We start from the raw sequence: 17,260 nt of genomic DNA, 5'->3' as shown, positions 1-17,260 counted from the left end.
TCAGAGAATTCTGCGACTTGCGACTACGACTTTGAGGTCCAACGCTAAAGTGCCCTCGCGGTCCCGTCTGCCCCCTGTCCTCAATTTCTGCCGAGGGTAGTATATTAATATTTTTGGTTGTGGACGATAAAAATGTCTCCACGATCTGCTTTTGAAGAAATATTGTTGCATTGTGCCGCAGCGCACATTCTATCAGCTGCATTTCTGGCGCCACGGAATTATTATAATACATTAACATAAGTTAAAGCAGTTGCATCTGCTTTAAATCCTTACTATTTATTTAAAAGTTTAATTCGTGTGCTTTTCTGACGTTCGGTTCTTCTAAGCACAATCAAAGTGCGGCACGAAAACGAAAAAGCCCTTCAAACTGTGCCTGATTTCTAAGTTATGTTCTGTGCTAATACTGTCGAAACACACAAGGTTTATTTATAGACTAAGTTGGATATGTCTAAAATGAAAGTAAACCACTGAAAGAGGATGCATGTCTGTATGCATGCAGGTCTTAAAGGGACAGTAGGCTACATGCTGCCGTGTGAATTTAAGGGATAGTTCACCCTAAAATTTAATTTCTGTCATTGTTTGTACGACGCACCAGTTGCACCTCCTAAGGACGGCCCTTGCTGAATTATATGTTACTGATCACTTAACAAAGTCTGTGCCAATGGCGTTTGGATCTCTTTGGAGAAAGTAGTCTCTTTCTTTTTTTCAGGACGACAGGATGTGGTTCTCTGCTGTCTCCAGCTAAGCAAGAAATCCACTCCCACTTGCAGCATCACAAAAGTGCTCCTTTAAAGTTGGGGGGAAAAAACAGAATAAATTCACATCCATTTATCAAAGCTATTATCAACAAGTGAAATATCAGAGACAAGTATCACTTACAATACAATAATAGTTTACTCAAAACATTTACCCCTAAAATTCTGTCATCATTTTTTTTTATCTTCATGTGGTTCCAAACCTGTATGACATACATATTGTACATGGTGTCTGTGGAACGGCATGAGTATAAGTATAAGTGAGTAACAATTCAGGTGAACAATTTGTTTTAAGGGTTATTTCGTCCAAAAAATAAAAATGACGTCATCATTTATTTACCTGACTGATGGTCTCTTTGCATGAATGTGCATTCATGAGACTCTTTTAGCAAAGCAATTCAAGTTGTGAACAATCAAGATGAATAAAAACAAAATAAAATAGAATCTATATGCAGCACCTTTTTTCTCTGAGGCAAATACATCTGTTGCGCTCATTGCAACAGGAAGTGATCCCGTTCATAGGAAGTGATCCCGTTCATCTGTCATTTTGACTGTCATGGCAACCGAAGCTCCAGTCCAGAGTCACATTTTTATTAATCTTGATTTTTTTTTTTTTCAGAACTTGCGTGCAATTCAGAGTGAACTGAACTAATAGTGTTTCATGAACACACAGTCATGCACAGAGACCAACAATCAAGTCAGAATGTTTTTTAAGTATTATGAAAAAGTTCAGTACGTTTCTCACCAAACTCTATTGTATACCTGCAGAACACGTGGAATATACAACACATAATACATAAGACCACTCTGTTATAATTTGGCTTCTATTTTAACAGCTTGATGTTATTCGCCATAGACTGACATTATATAGACAAGCACATTTGGGACATTTTATTTAAATCTCCTTTTGTGGTCTGAGAAAGAAACATATGACATAAGACAAATTCAAGGGTGAGAAAATGTGAACTATCCCTTTAAAGAAAAGCATTTAACTCACTGTAAAAGTAAATATTTTGTTGTAAAAAGAAGTCCGTCTTACTGAAAGATTCCTGAATTCCATGCTGATCTCAATGAGCTGAGGCGGCGCTCTGTCTATCAAAATTAAAATGCATAAATGGGGCAGCAGATAAATAAATGACAGTACAAGCACACCAAAAAAAATCATATCTGATCTGTAGTTCATGCTACCCATGTGTCTCTTGTGAGAGCACAAATTCACTTTGAATGATGAACAATTTAACTCATGAAGTATATTGAGTTTGAGTATATTGAAAAGTTATTTACAAATATATACAAATGAATATATATGATAATATATCAGTTTACATTACATATGAAACAAACACATCATACATACACACACACACACACACACATACATATTATATATATAATATGTATGTGTGTGTGTGTGTGTGTGTGTGTGTGTGTGTGTGTGTGTGTGTGTGTGTGTGTGTGGAAAGATCACACCAATCCAATATATTGACACATCAAGGCACACAGCATTCAAATATCATTATTACATAATATTATTTTTTGAAATACCTTACTTTACAGTAAATTAAGTAAAACACTTACTTTCAGTGTTTTCCTTGTTAAACCCAACATCCCCCTCTGCTCCACTTCGAGTGAAAGAATCTAACGTCATCTCTCTGAGGATAGTGTAGAAGCGCACAACATATTACAGTTTTTTACAGACGCTAGGACACATTTCTCAATTCTTAGGTCACTATTGCAAAACTCTTCACACAGTGAGCACAAAAGAAGTCTATGTGGGCTAACTGAGGATCAATTATCATTGCTTTGGCACAAAATGCATTCAATGACCACATCTCTCAAATTTCATGAATTCTTTTCTCACTCAGACACAACAACTGCCAAAACTCTTTGTACGTACAGGCCAATTTGCACATGCTGTTTTCAAAACTCTTAAACTTATGTTCAAAACAATAACATAATACAAAACTGAATAATACAGCAATTTGCTATTTCTACAGTAATATTTTAATGAAATATATTTTAAATCTTAAAATTAAATGCTATAAAAACAATTGGACAGTTAGTAAATTAGCATTACTATTGTATCTGTATCAGTGGATAGTGTGTATACAAATTATTGTATTTTGGAATTTGCAAAAAAAAATTTTTTAAATAAAATACACAAAATAAAATATTGAGGGATTCATAGTAACATATATTGAATTATAAACAGAGATATGTCCTTGTTTTACACAAAAAAAATATTGTATAATGCTACATGTTGTTAGTGTTTTTTAGGTCATTGTTTTGTGGGTGACAAAGTGTGTTTGTCGGCTGTCAACCTTTGCTAGTGTTCTGGAAGAGTGAGTTGATTTGAGACCTGAATAAAGTGTTTTGATAGTTGTAGTGCATTTTGAATGTGAAATGAACTGCTTTGCCAAGCTGAAAGTTGGTTAGGAGAACTGTGTGAAGAGTTTTGCAAAAGTGACCTAAGTATTGAGAAATGTGTCCTAGCGTCTGTAAAAAACTGTAATAGCTTGGACCCAATTTTTCAACACTTAGTTCACTTTTTCAAAACTCTTCACATAGTGATCACAACTGCAGTCTGTGCGGGCTACACTTTGGATCATTTATCATTGCTTTGACAGAAGTTAAACTCTGCTATCAAAACCTAACATTCCTTTGTCAAAGTGTAACTCTGATGACAAAATGACACATACTTGCATCATATGCATACACTTTCAGATCAGGGGGAACACACTAGTCTACTTTATATAAAACACTGCAGTCTTTGATTTTCACTGTTTATTCAGAAGGCATATTTTCAGGAGGCACATTTTCAAACAACCAAAAAAAGCAAATAGGCCTGCTCAATATTGTACATTGTAGCACTGTACATTGCAGTAACATGAATTCAGATAAAGCAAAATATATATATATATATATATATATATATATATAAAACACTATACTGTAAACACAGAAAATCATGGCAATTGTGCATTCGTGGGCTCATGGATCCCGCCGTCTGTTGGCCTCATCGACATCGCAAGAGATGTCTTCTCCCGCTAGGCACCGGGGAAAATATCCCCTTGCATGTCGAAACCATCCATGGATTGCTGTCACCTGAATGTCACCACAGTTCCATTACCTGCAGAAGAGACATGCGGCGTGTGGGTGGACTCTCTGCCCAGCTTCCCTCACAGTCAGGCCATGGTTGATGACATGGTCCACCAAAGTTGCTCTTATATCATCAGAAATAGGGGTCCGTGCATGGCCTCTTCAAACCTCCTCCTCTTCCTCTTCCTCCTCCTCCTCTTCCTCTTCCTCTTCCTCCTCCCCCTCCTCTTCCTCTTGCTCTCCCTCCATCCATGCTTGCAAAGTTCTTGAAATGGCTAAACTGAGGGCTTTTTGTAGCTGGCTGATAGGTGTTCAGTTTTGCAAGTAAGTGCCTTCAGTTGTGTATTTGAGTGGTAGCAATTACCCGATGTGTTTTGTATTTTGGATACATGTGTTTTCCAAATGGCACTCTGAGATTTCATTTTTGAACGAAGTGTCTTATGTATGAAATAGAGTGTAGTATGCAGGACCAAATGTGTTGCATAAAGGAGTAAGTGTGTTGCAAAATTGCAACTAGAGTGCAAAGCATCGGTTTTGTTTAAGGTATGGGTACATGTGTTTGAGGTATGGTAACAAAAGCTTCAAGTTGTGTTACTTTAGTCTAAGCATGGGTCTATAGTGTTTAAGCAATGGGCAAAAACTGTAATAGCACTTTGTAAAGAATCCTGTATCGTACAGGAAGCCAGTGTAAATTAGTAAACACAGGATTAATATGCTCTCTCTTCTTAGTACCCTTTAAAAGCCTAGCCGCTGAATTCTGAATAAGTGAGGCGGGAGAGAGAGGCCTGACTCACACCCAGATACAATGCATTACAATAATCCAAACGAGATGACACAAAAGCATGCACAATTTTCTCCAAGTCATCAAAAGAAAGGATTGACTTCAACTTAGATATAGACCTAAGATGGTTAAAACGATTTTTAAAAAAGGCATTAATTTGTCGATGAAATTTGAGCTCTGAGTCAAAAATGACACCAAGGTTTTTCACTCTTGAAAGATTTTTCACAGGAAGTAACCCCAGGCAGTCAGTGACATCATCCACACATCCCTTTTTACCAAATAAAATAAACTCAGACTTGTTTTCATGCAGTTGAAGAGAATTATTAGCCAACCAACACTAAACCTCATCCAAACATTCATACAAAGACTCAATGGATAAATGATACTTGCGCTTCAATGGTAAATAAATTTGTAAATCATCAGCATATAAATGATAATGAATGCCATGTTTATCAAAAATTGATCCCAGAGGGAGCATCTAAAGGAAAAACAAAACCGGTCCCAGGATTGAACCCTGAGGAACTCCACACATGAGAGGGGCAACAGATGAAGAGTAACTCCCTAAACTGACTGAAAAAGTCCTATCTTTTAAATACGAAGAAAACCATTCTAAGGCCAAACCCTGAATGCCAACATGGTCTCTAAGGTGATCAACGAGAATCTTATGGTGAACTGTGTCAAATACTGTGGTAAGATCTAAAAGTAACAGAACAACACAACTTCCAGAATCAGGGCCATGAAGAATATCATTAGTGACCCTCAAAAGAGCTGACTCCGTACTATGGTCGGTTCTAAATCCTGACTGAAATCTATCCAAAATGTTGTTCTTAACCAAAAAATCATTAACCTGTGCATACACAATCTTCTCCAGTATCTTTGGAATAAAAGGCAATTTTGAAATGGGATGAAAATTATTCATATCAGATTAGTCTAAACCAGTTTTTTTAAGAAGGGGCTGGATAACTGCATGCTTTAAACTTGGTGGAACAACACCTAATGTCAAGCTACTATTCATAATAGTTAAAATGGGAGACCTGGTGGGCTTCATGTGCACAATTATTTCTTTGAGTTGTGGCAGACAGACAGGCGTAAAACAAGTCAATTGATTTGGAAGAGCAGAGGGTACAATAACATCCTTAGTTACAGATGAAATCTGGGATCTGATTCTAGCAGTCTTATCAATTAAAAATTTTAACAACTTTTCACATGTGTCAACAGAAGGAGAGAGTAATGGCATAAAAATAGGATGGAGTACAGTGTTTACAGTAGAAAAAAGCACTCTAGGATTATGGCAGTTCTTCGAAATAATACCACTCAAACAACTCTTCTAAATCTCATAAGAAACCCGTAGATTATCTTTAAGCCATATACTTACAGCCTTCCTGCACTCTTGCCTGAGAGCACGGGTAGGCTATTACTGTTCAACCAGGGCTGTGACTTGACCTTTTTTATTCCTAATTTCAAACTTCAAGTCTGAGTTTATTTTATTTGGTAAAAAGGGAAGTGTGGATGATGTCACTGACTGCCTGTGGTTACTTCCTGTGAAAAATCTTTCAAGACTAGATAAGCTTCAAGTCTCTTATGGCATCCTAAAAGAATGTTTGACAACTTATCAGAGAGCTGTTAAGGATGCAAAAGCCTACTATTTTTCTACAGTGATCTCTGAAAATGCGAATAGACTGAAAGTTTTGTTTAAGACAATTAATTCGGTTTTAAATCCAACAGAAAACATTGTTCTGGAAGCTTCAAAAGAGAACTGTGAATTATTTCTACACTCTTTTACTTATAAAATTGAGCAAATCAAATGTGGAATTATACATGTTCCATTTGATCAACCTCAAACTACTCCAGTTACCAGTTCTCTGACTAATTTCGAACTAGTTACATCAGAACAAACAGCAGACATAGTCGCTAAGCTGAAGTGTTATAAGCTATTCGCTGGATTCACTTCCTACATGTCTTTTTAAAGAAGTTTTTATGACACTTAATGCCAGTGTGACAGCTATAGTCAACAGCTCATTAGCAAGTGGCATTGTGCCCAGTTGCTTTAAACATGCAATTATACATCCCCTTTTGAAGAAAGCTTATCTGGATCCGGCAATACATGATAATTACAGACCGATCTCCAAATTGCCTTTTATGTCAAAGATTTTGGAGAGAGTCGTCTACTCTCAGCTCTACTCCTATTTAAATGCATTTAATATTTTGGATACATTTCAGTCTGGTTTCAGATGTTTGCACAGCACTGAATCTGCATTACTTAGGGTCACAAATGATATCTTATTATCTATGGATTCAGGTTCGCCAGTGGTCCTAGTTTTGTTAGATCTCAGTGCTGCGTTTGATACAGTTGATCATGATATTCTTCTGAAACGTTTAGAATGCATGGTGGGCATTCATGGGACAACCCTTCAGTGGTTTTCTTCCTATTTAAAAGAAAGGACTTTCTCTGTGAACATGGCCAATTTCTCTTCTGCTTCGTCTCAGTTAAAATGTGGTATAGACAAGAACCGTGCATCTAACAATGCATTAAATTGTTTTAAAGATACTTGCAATTAAATGAGAGCAAAATGGAAGTCCTGATTCTTGGATCGTCCTTGTCCAGTCAACCTGGACTAGTCGTCGAACTAGGCCCGTTAGCATCGAACATACAAGACCCTGTGAGGAACCTTGGAGTAATTTTTGACTCCTCCCTTCTTTTCAACAAGCAGATTAGTGCCGTTGTAAAAAGCAGTTTTTACCAATTGAGACAAATTGCTAAAATTAAATCTTTGCTTTCCCCTTCTAACTTGGAAATTGTAATCCATTCATTTATTACATCTAGGTTAGATTATTGTAATTCCCTGTACAGTGGCTTGCCCCAAAATGCATTATCTCGTTTACAACTTGTTCAGAATGCTGCAGCCAGACTGTTACTTGGATTAAGGAAAAGGGATCACATTACCCCAGCGCTGAGAAACTTACATTGGCTCCCGGTCAAATTTAGGGTGGATTTCAAAATTTAGATGTTTGTTTACAAAGCCTTATCTGGCCTCGGTCCCAAGTACATCAGTGATCTTTTACATCCTTACTCTCTGAATATAGCACTAAGGTCCAATGACCAACTGTTACTGACGGTTCCTCGCTGCCGCTATAAATCTAAGGGTGACCACGCTTTTTCGGTGAGGGGTCCGAAATTGTGGAATAGTCTTCCTCTCTATGTGAGGTCATCTTCATCTTTAGCCATTTTTAAGTCGTCCTTGAAGACATATCTGTTCTCTGTAGCCTTTGAATAGATTATAAATTATGTGTTGATGTTGATAGAATTATGTGTTGTTGTTTTTTAACTGTTTTTAAAAATTTTATTCATTTGTAAAGCACTTTGGCTCAACCTCTGTTGTTTTTAAATGTGCTATATAAATAAAGGTTGACTTGACTTGACTAATTTTCAAAGGAGCCACAAGATCTAAAATATCTGAACAAGTAGAGTTAAACTGATTGACCAACTGTTCAGGTTCCATACAAGGAGACTCAATCAAGGTAATTTAAGGAGAAACTCCAAAAGCTTCTGAAAAATTACTAGCGGTACAAGGAGTAAGAACACAAGAAGCAATAGAAGAAGAAACATTCATAATCTGAGTACTACATGGGAAAGTAGGGCTAAAAAAGACAGTCTTGTGGTCAGAAAAAAAAAATAGTGTCTGCAATTTTCATCCCACTAACTGAAAACCCCAAAGACAATACAAGGTCAAGTGTATGACCACGCTCATGTGTTGGACCAGAAACACACTCTAATAAATAAATAAAAAACTTACTAACATGGGGCTTTGAAGGGCTTAAATTGTTTAAATTTAACTAATTAAAAATCTGTTTCAACCATGGTAAACAGTTGATGTGTTGTGGGGTGTAATAGCGTTTATACACATAATCGCCATGAGGAAAAAAAATTAGAATGGGTTAACTTTCCACCGCTTTCCTACTTGGAGGCGCGACTACGGAGACCATAACATCTGAATATTTACTTTATATAGCTTAAGTCAACATTGGACATAAGGGAAATTTCCTGGCTTACTAATCTAAAATACGGGAAAATTTCAACATTCATCTTTCTGTTGCTATCCCTCTGCTGACAGCAAAATTCGTAATGTTACTAAAAAACTGCTGCATTAACTAAGGGATTTGTGAAGCTAGGGCTAACGTGACTTCGCTTACAGATTGGCATGAAATCGTGCTCTCACAACAACCACGCTATATTAAAAAGACCAACATAATGCTAAGGTTGCTTTCAAGTAAGCAAAACGATGTTTTGAAAACATATGTTTCACTGGAAGGGCAAGGGGTATCAACAGGACAACAGTACAGAGACTGACAGGTCCGATCGAAGGGCTAACGGGATATTTTACAGGAAAATACTAAAACGGGAAGACATCAGCAAAAGAGCTCAAATACGTGAGAACCCCGGGGGAAAAAATGGGAGGGTTTACAGCTACTAACTACACTTTTAGTGTTAATGTCTTGTTAATGCTGCCAACTTAAAAGCATATGAATTAGTAACGGAAGCATACCAGCAAATATTTAGGACCTTATCTAGTGAGTTCATGACCAACTTAATAGTGCTTGAACAGTTTAAGAAACTCTGTTCCTGCTTGTATTGCAACATATATAAATGAGCAGAAAGCTGACACAGCTGCTAAAGCTGCTGAGTTAGCTGATGATTATTTTGATGCATAAAAGTAGTTTTGTGCTGCCATTTTCATCTTTGAGCAACACTGGTACTTTTGTGCTTATTAAGGGAATTGGGTTAAATGTTTTGTCTGTTCCTTTACACAAAGTAATGTTATAATCTCAACTTGCTTATGGAGAGGTGGTGGTTGGTGTGCGGAATAAATAAATGAATAAAGGAATAAAATCAAGCATAAAAAATCCTAAACATACCACAACAAAGAAGAAATTACAAAACATTATCAAATGCTAGCGAGAAGATTTTACAGACAGAGGAAGGTCATTCCAAAGCCTTGGAGCAGCAACAGAAAAGGCCCAATCACCTTTGCATTTTAAACGAGATCAAGGAACCATCAGATATAATTGATCATTTGAACACAAAGACCTATTAGATTGATGCAAACTGATTAAATCTGAAATATACTCCGGTGCTAAACCATGCAAAGCTTTAAAAGCATTTAATAGCACTTTGTAAAGAATCCTGTATCGTACAGGAAGCCAGTGTAAATTAGTAAACACAGGATTAATATGCTCTCTCTTCTTAGTACTGTTTAAAAGCCTAGCCACTGAATTCTGAACAAGCTGTAGGCGGGAGAGAGAGGCCTGACTCACACCCAGATACAATGCATTACAATAATCCAAATGAGATTACACAAAAGCATGCACAATTTTCTCCAAGTCCTCAAAAGAAAGGATTGACTTCAACTAAGATACAGATCTAAGATGGTTAAAACTATTTTTAAAAAATGCATTAATTTGCAAATGAAATTTGAGATCTGAGTCAAAAATGACTCTTGAAACTCTTTTTCACTCTTGAAAGATTTTTCACAGGAAGTAACCCCAGGCAGTCAGTGATATCATCCACACATCCCTTTTTACCAAATAAAATAAACTCAGACTTGTTCTCATTCAGTTGAAGAGAATTATTAGCCAACCAACACTAAACCTCATCCAAACATTCATACAGAGACTCAATGGATAAATGATCCTTGCGCTTCAATGGTAAATAAATGTGTGAGTCATCAGCATACAAATGATAATGAATGCCATGTTTATCAAAAATTGATCCTAGAGGGAGCATCTAAAGGAAAAACAAGACCGGTCCCAGGATTGAACCCTGAGGAACACCACACATGAGAGGGGCAACAGATGAAGAGTAATTCTCTAAACTGACTGAAAAAGTCCTATCTTTTAAATGCGAAGAAAACCATTCTAAGGCTAAACCCTGAATGCCAACATGGTCTCTAAGGTAATCAATGAGAATCTTATGGTGAACTGTGTCAAATGCTGTGGTAAGATCTAAAAGTAACAGAACAACACAATTTCCAGAATCAGCGCCATGAAGAATATCATTAGTGACCCTCAAAAGAGCTGAATCCGGTTTGCTCTAAATCCTTACTGAAATCTATCCGAAATGTTGTTCTTAACCAAAAAATCATTAACCTGTGCATACACAATCTTCTCCAGTATCTTTGAAATAAAAGGCAATTTTAAAATGGGATGAAAATTATTCATATCAGATTAGTCTAAACCAGTTTTTTTTTAAGAAGGGGCTGGATAACTGCATGCTTTAAACTTGGTGGAACAACACCTAATGTCAAGCTACTATTCATAATAGTTCAAATGGGAGACCTGGTGGGCTTCATGTGCACAATTATTTCTTTGAGCTGTGGCAGACAGACAGGCGTAAAACAAGTCAATTGATTTGGAAGAGCAGAGGGTACAATAACATCCTTAGTTACAGACGAAATCTGGGATCTGATTCCAGCAGTCTTATCAATGAAATTTTTAACAACTTTTCACGTGTCAACAGAAGGAGAAAGTAATGGCATAAACATAGGATGGAGTACAGTGTTTACAGTAGAAAAAAGCACTCTAGGATTATGGCAGTTCTTCTAAATAATATCACTCAAACAACTCTTCTAAATCCCATAAGAAACCCGTAGATCATCTTTAAGCAATTTACTTACAGCCTACCTGCACTCTTGCCTGAGAGCACGGGTAGGCTATTACTGTTCAACCAGGGCTGTGACTTGACCTTTTTTATTCCTAATTTCCAAAGGAGCCACAAGATCTTAAATATCTGAACAAGTAGAGTTAAACTGATCATTTAGGCCATCCTTAAAAATACTTTGGTTTGCAGTCACACTAAAAATTTTTTAAAAGGGTCGGTAGGTAGGTCTATCTTTTTTTTCAAGTTTCAATGTAAAAAAAAAAAAAAAAAAAGTAAATATTGGTGGTGGTGATTACATAGGTATGTAAGGTACCTGTTTGATTTTAGAGACAAGTGTTCATTGAATTAAATTATACCCTGCTCCTCGCACTACTATTATATTCTGCCAGAGAGGACTGCAACTGCAATGCATCATCATTTGGATTACTGTGTTATTGCTCTGTGACACATCTGTAATAAATTGCTATGATTAAGTTTCATGTGTCTATCTGTTTTGTTTATCTTATAGACTGCATACTTTATGCACACACTCTATATTGGTTGATTTGTTCTTTATTAAAAATAAATAGAAAAATCAATGCAATACTTTTTTATTGCACAGTTACATGATTTGTGGGTTTTAAGTCTGATTTTCTATTCAGTTTAAAACACTTTATTGGCATAGTTTGTGTGTAAATTCCCAGGCATCAATCAGTTTCAAGCCAGAACCTGCCCACAACTGGCCCGCATGGGTTTCAAGTGGGCCGGATCTGGGCTAACACTATGTTGCTGTATGGTACCAAAGCATGTGACAAAAAAAATGGCGATCTTTAATCCAGTTCTTGGCCACGTCAGGACCATCATTCTTTGCGGCACTTGGGCAGATGGAAAAGTGATTGTTTGGCCTGGATCTGGGCCAGCAGACCTTTTTCTATGTGGGTGAGAGAGAAATAGTGCAAACTGCAAACACATGAGCTTCATCACTGTTTGTCACACTACTCCGTTCCCCTTTCAGGTTTGAACTGATGGTAAAACTAAGGACATTATTTAATCTCTTTACATTTATTTAGATAGATAAAGTTTGCGATTATGGAAAGTTATGGAAAGGGCCATTACATTTCTGACAAGTGCTCACGGCAGTGGCGTAGCCAGGGGAGGGGCCATGGGGGCACTGGCCCCTCCTGAAAACTGATTGGCCCCCCAGTGTGCCCCCACATTTCTACTGGTCTGTCACTCACAAATTCAAATTATAATCTTTCAGTTTAGTAAATAACTCATGATTGAGTCGCGATGGTTCTCAACGAGGACCAAGAATAGCGAGCTGCTGTTTTCCAACGAAAAAAGCACCTATTTTAAATAGCTTATGTTTTTCGATTAGCGAGTCGTTGCAGTGCAAGAAGTGTTTGGTACTAACGTTAACGTCTTTCGGTGTTAGACAGACCAGGTTCAATGAGGATGTTATCTCCTAGAGCAGACCACATGCAAAACATCGTTTTTTTACTGGTCAATTTTGAGATTTGGGGCTGTTTGTCTTCAGTAACATGTCTTCTTTCAGACTTGTGGTGAAAAAAAAAGTCCAAAATAACATATAGGTCTTTATTTTTCTACACCTTTAGTCTATTTGCGTCTGTAGATTCCTAATAAATTCAGTTGCCGTTCTAAATCACCATGGTGCTCCGCGATTGCTGTCTGCACCCTGGAAAGCTCTCTCTCTAGCTCTCTCTCCCTCCCTTCACAGAAGTTATTGACAAAACGTCATTTGATGACACCCAGAAACATTCTCAAAAAAATCATACATAATTATTTAATGCATGATTAAATAGCAAAATAAATAACTAATACTAAAATAACACTGGACTAATTAAGCTATTCTAAACTGTTTTATAGGATCCACATATTTTACATGTTAAACTAAAGCTACCTTTTTGAACAAGTAGCTTTCTAACAAAGTATGGCTATATGATATTTTTAAATCAATATGCTCAAGATTAATTAGCCTTGACATAAGTAGATTTTGTTTATTCATCAATGCAAATTTACTGCAACTGCTGCTATGCAAATTGAATGGGATGTGGATAATAAACAAAAAAAATTATGAAATTATATTAAATTTATATTAGTTTTATTAATTAATTAATTGTGTATTTATGTCTATGAATTATTAATGTTATTCTGCATTTATATAAATAAGGATATTATATATATATATATATATATATATAAGGCTATTATAAATAAATTATATTATTATTATTTGTGAGTTGTACACTATTCATACATTGGATTATTTTATTTATTACAGTTTTTCTTTCACTTTTGTAAAGTGAAAAGTTAATACAAATTGTATTTGATTTTTTTTTTTTATTTAGAGCAGTGAATAACTGCTATTAAAATATAATAGGGTATTACTGTTTATTACTGATTTTAAAGGTTACTGAACTCTTGAAATGATTTGGATATACAGTTCAAACAACACAAGATTGGCCCCTCTGTATTAATCGTGGCCCCTCTTGTGCCCCCCAGTTGAAAAAATCCTAGAATCGCCCCTGGCTCGCGGTGTTCAGCCAGTCACAATCCGCTGGGTCAGTTGGCCAATCAGAGCAGACCGCGCTTGTGTGTTTTTTTTTTTTTTTTTTTTACATTAAAGCATGTCAACATATTCTGTTACACAAAATAATGATGTTTAAAAAAGCATCACATGACCACTTTAAATATTTATTGTGGGATGAATACATACAGGATTTATATTTGGCTGACAAAAGTCACTGAAAAAAAGCACTTAAAAATGGAGAAAAAACATATAGTATAACACTACTTATAAGCCAGGTATTTGTGTCTGTGTAGCAATGATTGAAATTGATTAATTTTGATTGTTTAGTTATTTATGATTATTTACTTTCTTCTTTGAAGGCAGACTCTATATTTTGATTAATGACATTATTAAATGTAATCAAGACAATATAAAAACACCACAAAAAAAGGTTATGAAACAGACTTCAGATTCAAATCCTTTCACAATTTTGTCTAACAGAAATAATTAACAGTAATAATAATCATTATCCCCATAATCACATTCAGCAATAAAGTTCAGAATGATAATTAACAAGTATTATAGTCTTCTTAAATATAGAATTCTTCTCTCACACCTCCTTTATCAGAATCCCATAAGGACGAATGGACCTCTCCACGATCTCCTTCTCTTTAGCAGCAGAGGTGCCTTCAGGAATCTCGATCAGCCAGTAGTCCTTTCTGCCACACACTTTCCTCATCACTGGATTGATCCTGTTCTGCATTATGACTCTGTATCTCTTCCCGTTCTTTTTGGATGTAAATTCCTTGCTGTAGCCAGAAGCCTGTTTGATGTCATATGTTGAATAGATTCCTCTCCCGTACTGTTGTCTAGGACCTGCTGTGTAATGATATTTCATGATACCTGAAGCACCCTCAATGCTGGTTCCATGATAGGAGACAGGCCACTCGCCAGCCACTGAGTGACTCCTCCATCCATCCTTACCCAGCCAGGCGTTTCCATCAGGGTACTTGTTCAGGACTTTTAGAGCAAAACGGTACCATCCACGTGGGCGTTTATATTTCTCATTACCCCGCTTGCATACTGACTTGTCACGTAAACCTCTAAAATCACAATCAAAGCTTGGCTCGAAGAATTCATCCATGTTAACAAACATCTCTTTGCGCAGACTCATTTGCTTGAGAGTGCTTAATACATCAACTCTCACACCTAATGATGTCAAGATCTCTTGGCTTAACATGGCAGCTGTGATAAAATTGTAAATGTTGAGTTCAGGATTAGAATTCAGGGGTCCCTTTAATCCAGTGAGAGGCTTCAAAGTTGTTCCTGTTAGAGCAGAGAGCGCCTCCAGAACAAGATCTCTGTCCATTGTAGACATGGTTAGGGCAAGGTGCACACAACGTAGTAAATTAAAAGAGCTGTTTTCTGCTCGTCGTTTTGGTGAGAAACTGAGGGTTGCTCCTATATTTATATGAATCGAAAAGAGGAAGTGCATATTTGTGCTTTCGGCTTCGCAGACCATGGAAAGCAAAGTATTTATGCAAAAAAAATGACATTTAAATTTCCAGTCAATTTTTATTTCTAAATAACATGTCAGGGTGCAAGAATATAGATTTAGTTTAGTTAGTATAATTAAACTTTTATAACTCAAACTTTGCGGAGTCAATGCCTCAACACATCAGAGCTGGTTTGGCAGCACAAGAGGGACTTACAAGATATTAGGTAGGTGGTTTTAATGTTGTGGCTGATCAGTGTAATCCTTTGCTTCTTGTAAGTGACAGACATATGTGAACATTGAAACATTAAAATATTGCTCTACAACCACACCCTTAGTGTTACAAGAAAAAAAAAAAACAGGAAGAAATGAGATCTTTCCAAATAAAATCAAATACAAGTACACAAGGGTGAAGAAATAAAATAAATAATAATTTTAGTTAAGATTACTATGAAAAAAAACAGTAATAACATGTTTGCGATGGTTTAAAATGCCATTAAAAATTGGGTATTTCTATACAAAATGAAAACACTGTAAAAGAGGTTGTGGATTAATATTTTCATATCAAGCACTGATAGAATTGTATACGGTTTCCTGTCATTCATGGAAGGTAACCTTTATTTAGCTATATAGCGTGTTATACAACAAAGATTGTGTCAAAGCTTTACAGTGTTAGGCAGGAAAAATGTGTGCTAAAAATGCAAAAGGTAATCATTGCCAATATTTTGCATTTGGCTAAAATAATATGTTCTTTGTGTGGGTTTGCAAGTGTTTTGGTGGACTTTTAATAAGTTTTGTATATTATTCATCCTCTTCATATCGTTTCCAGTTTTCTTCAAACACATGAAGAGACAAACTGACCATAGGCAGGAACGTGTTATCTGGTGCCCTGACTTTACATTTTCTTAAAATAAGTTAAAGAAAGTTTGTAAGAATGTTCCCAGTGGTTCCAAATGGTACACGAGTTCTCTCTAGTGGTATGCAGAGGATTAACTGAATTAATGATTGTTACTTGCAGTTACATACAGACTGTTATTTATTTTTATTTTTTATCAAGTTATTTTTAGTTAAATTTTAAAAACTGTACTGAACTTAAACGTTAAAAAAAACTGTACTTAAATGTTAAATTAAAATATATTTCACCTAAAATTTTACTTTACTTAAATGTTAAGTACAGTACATTTTCATTTAATCTTTATTTAAATACAGTTTTTTAACATTTACTGTAAGTACAGTACAGTTTTTATTTAAATTTTAAGTACAATATATTTTAATGTAATGATTAAGGTTTTTTTTTTTAATGTTCAAACTGCCATGTATTTACAATGTTTAAAGTGGCTGACAATAATAAATATTCTTATTAGGAATAACCATTAGGACTTATGGGAGCCTTTGGTTTTATCTGATTGGAGGTTCTTGGCAAAGTAACAAGCTCAATAAAATCACACCTTTTTGAACTGCTTTAAGGACTGCTCCGCATGTGCATTTGCACTAATTGTTTAAGGTTCATTGAAAAAGAAAAACATTGTTTACACCCTTTGTAATAAAGATCTGTAAAGCTTTTTTAGATTTAACAAAACTGGAATACAGACAGACATTAAATATAAAAAAAGACTAAAACTGAATTAAGAATAATTTAAGGCTAAATATAATTTTTTTTTAAATATAAAACACAATTTAAAAAAAGTTATAAAACTTAACCTATTTCAAACATTGTTCAATATTATAATAGAACAAGTTATTAAGCAATTTTGAAACATTTATAGGCTGTATAAATGTCATTAATAATAATAATAAAACAGCATTAGTCGTTAGAAAATATCAATGTAATTTAAACAGTTTTAAACTGAACTGATTTAAGTACACATTTGAGAGAGTCACCACTGAAAGACTCTCTTTCATCTTGACAGTGCTTTTTATGCAGATGAGGTAGTTTACAGCAACTATCAAACTCCATATTCCACCC

General features: G+C 35.6%; 1 long non-coding RNA gene across 1 annotated transcript; it reads right to left on the bottom strand.

The window, feature by feature from the left end:
• Positions 1-587: 587 nt before the first annotated feature.
• On the bottom strand, positions 588-2,408 carry LOC128016144 (uncharacterized). The gene is made up of 3 exons (XR_008184078.1): positions 2,334-2,408; positions 1,795-1,847; positions 588-786 (listed from the first exon to the last, which is right to left on the bottom strand). It is a non-coding gene; the product is annotated as an uncharacterized LOC128016144 (long non-coding RNA).
• Positions 2,409-17,260: the final 14,852 nt, after the last annotated feature.

The sequence above is a fragment of the Carassius gibelio genome, chromosome A6 (assembly GCF_023724105.1).
Source record: "Carassius gibelio isolate Cgi1373 ecotype wild population from Czech Republic chromosome A6, carGib1.2-hapl.c, whole genome shotgun sequence".
Classification (NCBI taxonomy): Eukaryota; Metazoa; Chordata; class Actinopteri; order Cypriniformes; family Cyprinidae; genus Carassius; species Carassius gibelio.
The sequence above is the reverse complement of the archived record's forward strand: the minus strand, read 5'-3'. Positions and strand labels throughout refer to the sequence as shown.